Raw genomic sequence first — 5178 nt, forward strand, 5'->3', positions numbered from 1 at the left:
CGAAGAACCACAACGCGTCGAGGTTACAAGAGTTTGTACACAAAAGTTGAATGGGCCGCGATATATCATAAGCGCGAGCTCGTGCTTCTTTGGCAGCCTCGCTGCGGGAGTGTCGTCCTATGAACGACGCGTTTGACGAAGATAAATAATCGCGTTTAACGACACGTCGATACGCAAATACGAAGGACAAGGCTCGGGAGTGTAACGCCCTGGAATTCTCGAGCCTCGTTTATGAAAAATGCGCGACACAACGGGAATGCTGGTAACGTTGGCATATCGTTGGCTAACGACGCGATAATTCCACGGCACAGCGATCATTCAGGTTCGATTCGAGTTTGTAACGTTTGATGAAACTCGGGAGGGGAGGGGAATAACTTTTGGAAAATGGAGGTTCTTCGAGAGGAGAATGATTTTAGGGACGAGTTAAGCGGACATGAGCGGACACGTTGAACGTTTAGTCCGAAACTCGAAGTAATTCCGTGGTTCTAGCTAAACTTCGATATACAGAGGAGGAAAGTGACCATCGTGGAGCGACCCCCAGCTCGGTTAAAATTAGTTAAAGTTGGCCGAATGGTATCCAAGCTGGACCGGATTAAGGGAGAAATTGCACTTTGAGCTCGACTTCGACCGAACCGGTTAGAACTCGAAAAGCTCGAACTACACTTGTGTTTTGTTTCAACTGCTCTTTCCTTCGAAAAAAGACGTACACCGGGTATAATAGAGATGCATGTGTGAGAGGAAGCTCGTTGTAGGTGTTTCTCGTTTCTAATTATCCTGGAATCAATTTGTGTAGAACCAACTAGCGTGAGTAATGGTCTGGCTAGACTTAATAGAAGGACGAAGACAATTAAAAAAAGTGGGCACTGTGCGTGGTTGAATGGTTACAGAAGCATCAATTTCCGGTGTTCGGTTTCGAATCGATCGAATGGAAAATAGATTAAACTCTTATTCTTCGTCATTACTCAAACTAGTTAAAAAACTTCGATGTCGTAACTCAAATATTTAAAGAAAATTACATTCAAAATTTTTTATCCACAATTTTTGCATCCACTCGTTCTTTCACGATGCGTTTTTATTTACAATAATCGCAATAATTAATAATAATTTATAATTATTTAAACGAAATTAATTAATCTATTAAATAATATAATATACTTACGAGGAACGAAGAGCAACACGTCCGTTCTGCTGCGTGTCCCGAAAACGACTCCGTTAAATCGATAATTTGAATGTCAACAATACGCCAATGTTATCGTTTCTTGTGCCGCGTTCGTGTTTATAATCGTTGCTCGTAATATTTTCCATACCGTATCGTCACATTGTGCTCGTAGAAATATATATATTATTAATATGTATATATAATTTAAATATATATATTATTTAAATTTATTTTAAACAATTTTTTTGAACAAAATCAAATAAAGAACGAATAAATTTTGATAGAAAAAAGAAAAAAATTCCACATCGCTACAATCGAAGAACGAGAAATACGAAATAACGCAATAAACGTGATAAACGTAACATCTTTTCATCATGTATGGTCCATTTGCAGTTACATCTATCCCTCTTTTCCCGGATAACAGTTAAATCTCGGCAGAAGCGAGTGAGTTTTACACCGTCTTACCTAAACACGGCGATAAAACGATAAAACGTGGAGCGATGTCGGGGAAACGGGCGAAACGTTGTTTTTCCCTCTGTCGTCGGTTGTCTTAACGGGGTAAAAAAGTTGCGCACGCCACCGGCCACGACAATTCTCCTGTCGAAAATCGTTGCGGCAAAACCGCTCGTAAAACTCGATCGTGGTCTCACCTTCCACTCGTCTTCCGGCTTTATCGACTTCCCCCTGTTTTTAACGCTTGTCCCCTTGGAACCTGTCCGCGATTTAACCGCGGTTCGCGATACCATCCGCTGTTCGTTCCTCGAAAGGACGAGATACATATCCTTCGACGAAGAGGGAGATCGTTCGCTCGAAGGATAATTAAATCCTCGTTTCAATGTGCTCATTCGCCCCGACATATGACGGGGAGAACAGGTGATGCATCGGTGATCGAGCGTATATCCGAGATAAACCGCGATAAATCGGCGGAAACGCGTCCGTCTCGGCGATATTCAAGTGAAAAGTGCGCGACAGAATGCGGCGCAAGCTGGAAGGGCCGTTGATTACGAGGTGTTCGTTCCTTAATGCGTTCTTAAGCTGAAGTTTCATTACATCGTTCTCTCCCGGGGATCGTATATGACTCTTTCTTAAGTGTTCTTCTTCTTCTTCTTCTTCTTCTTTTGATGGTCGAATTTGTTGCGTAAAGTGTGCATTTAATAATAATTTGAAATAATTTAAAGATATTTAATTGCGTGATGTCGTTAATTACTCAAATATGCAAGAAAACATCAACGAAATATTTAAATTTCATTTCTCTAATCGTATATATATTTCTATTTTACGAGAATTCACAACGTAATAATTACATTATAACAACGTAGAAAGAATGTTTTATCCATCAATGATCTATCTATAAATAATAATTTAATTATCGTGAAACGAAAAATTAAATACACCAAAGTATTCGTTTCTCCAAGGGAAAACGAATTTCCTTTTGATTACACAATAATTCTCTCTCTCTTTAGCGAATATAGAGTCTTTCACGGAATAATTTTCCAGATATCAAGATCTCTATCCGCGTAATCCGCAAAACTGAAACGCGCTCGTCCGCATTCACGGGTGCCTCGAGTAGTTCCTCTTTCGTTGTTTACCTGCAGGCTAGCTCTCGACCGCGTTTAATCGGCCATTACGCCGGCCAACGAGCATCGGCCGTATCCGGGGTAAAAATAGTTTACGCCAGACGCGTCACGATAAAAGCTCCCGGACTGGGGAATTTCATAGGTCGGGATTTTCACGTACCACTTGTGCCCTCCTCTCTTCGCGCGCCTCTCATCCACCCTCGTGACAGAAATGATGTCGCGGAGATGTGAAGTAATTAGGATGAAATTGCTTCAACCGCGTGATTATTTATCCTCAGAGAATTATCAACAAATTTTTAGATCCGTTTAATCGGGATGTTCCAAATTATGATACGGATATTTGTCGCAGTGAAGAAAATGTTGGATTGGATTTAAGTAATGAGGTAAAATTCTTTGGTGTGAATTCGTTTTGATATGATTGTTTTGATTTTATGAATTTACAATTTTATAGTTATACAAATTTTTGATGATCTCGTTTAAGAAATGTATTTAATCAATTTGCGAAATTGTTCGATTTATCATACAATTACCGTCCCATTTAAATCAATCTTTATATCGATCGTTCGAATAACAAATAAGAATTTCATCAGAGGGTAATCGAGAAAAGAATAGCAAGGTTTGACCCAATTCTTTTTGTTCCCGGTACGCATTGCGTAAGAAAACAGCAAACTGGGATGAGAATCGCTTTTATCTCAACTTGGTTGCCAAGTTGAACCATTAAATCTCTCTCATCAATCACCCGGGCGAATTGTTTTCAACCCTTGTGTCAGGGATAAGCGTCCGCCACGAATCATCTTTATGAATGAAGGAATTATAAAAGACAACATTCCTCGCGAACAACCGGAAGACGTTTTCAAGAGAAATGATTTTACATCTCCCGTAATTAATTTATAATGTAATAAATTTGTTCCGCTCTTTCTCTCTCTCTCTTTCTATTACAACGAAATTAAAAATTCTTTGCACATTCCAAACATTATTATATTAAATAAGTTTAGTTGAAAATAATCATTGGTTGATAAAACTTAATAAAATACCGAATCATCAGCAACATTTCCTCCGTTCAACTCGAGACATCGTCAAATTCTGAAAAGATTAAATGCATACACCCTCTCGTCGCGGACAGTAAAATGTCAGACGGATTTATCTTACGTAATTCTACTCATGCAGCAACAACGCAGCTTCCCACATCATCGTGAGGTTCAACGTTCCTCAGACAGATCCGATCTCATTCTCTTTTTCTCTCTCTCTCTCTTTCTCTCCACGGATAAATGACTCGAGATAAACCGGGCGGCAATCGCCAAAGTGGATGCGAGAAAGAATTCGTCAAAGCGTCCTCGACGCTCGCCTCTTCGTCTCGTCGCATCGTCTCGAGATCTCTTTTATCCGACATTAACCCGTTAAGACACCGGCGAAAGTGCACCGTTGCCTTGTAGGAATATCAAAAGGAATACGGTTAATATTAAACACAGAGATACGGATCTCGGCCATTTAAGAAGATGCCAGCGTCTTATCGGTCCTAGGTTCAAAGACCGTTCGGTTTTGTTCCTTTGGTCGCCGCTCTTTTCATGAAAAGGGGAGCTCAACTTCCGCCTCCGTCCAATACATCCCTCGTCGTCCTTTCTCGCCGCTGTACTGTCGCCCTGCTTTCTAATTAACCAAGAGACACCGAATTACCAGGTATTCCATGAGCTTCGTGAAACATTGCGAATAAATCTGTGAGGATGAATGACATTCGAAGAAGAGGATTTATTCACAGATTTAAATTGTATTTTTTTTTTTTGTTCGTGTTTCTTTCACGAAGACGTTGAACATTTTTACGTATATAAATTAGAGGAGAGAGAAAAATTAATCTAATCTGCTCTGGATAACGTAGATAGAATAATTGTCGAAAAATCTTAATTTGATTCTCGATTCAGTCGGATTCTTTTCTAATAATCACAATTGAAATTGAAATGTATCGACGAAACTGTAACGATACTGTATTAAGTAAGTACAATTCTGTTAATTTTATCGAAGATAATAATCGAGAAAAAAATAGAAGAGAGTGGAAGATTAAAGAACGAAGAAAGAAAATAGAAATAATAAGTATAGTAAGAAAAGGAGCCGGTTTAACTTCGTTACTTACCGTCATTATAAACCGATAAAAAATGTACGATTCCTCGGGCGATCTCTCGAAAACTGTATTAATATTAAGAAACGAGGGAACGAGGTGGTTCTTTTAAATTTAATCTCTTAATAAGATCATTCGTCAACGAGCCACGAGCAATGAAGCGGCCGGGATTATTTTTAATCGCCGCCCGGTCATGGCGAAGAAGCTGTCTTCCCTTTATCAATGGCTGTATTCAAGGCGATGGTTAGATGGTGCATCTATTTTTCATCCTTTCGATTTTCCGTTTTTTCTTTTTTGTTTTTTTTTTCCTTCCATTTTTTTTTTTTTTTTTT

General features: G+C 39.2%; 2 long non-coding RNA genes across 4 annotated transcripts in view; one reads left to right on the forward strand and one right to left on the reverse strand.

Annotated features, from left to right (window-relative positions):
- The window catches only part of LOC116186255, a 19882-nt gene extending 18659 nt beyond the window's left edge, over nt 1-1223 (reverse strand). The window contains exon 1 of the long non-coding RNA XR_004151214.1: nt 1156-1223. This is a non-coding gene — a long non-coding RNA (uncharacterized LOC116186255). The remainder of the gene's footprint in view (nt 1-1155) is intronic.
- Nucleotides 1-5178, forward strand: part of LOC116186254 — a 441761-nt gene that overhangs the window by 284555 nt on the left and 152028 nt on the right. The window lies entirely within an intron of this gene.

Source organism: Apis dorsata, unplaced genomic scaffold, assembly GCF_000469605.1.
Source record: "Apis dorsata unplaced genomic scaffold, Apis dorsata 1.3 scaffold_527, whole genome shotgun sequence".
Taxonomy (NCBI): Eukaryota; Metazoa; Arthropoda; class Insecta; order Hymenoptera; family Apidae; genus Apis; species Apis dorsata.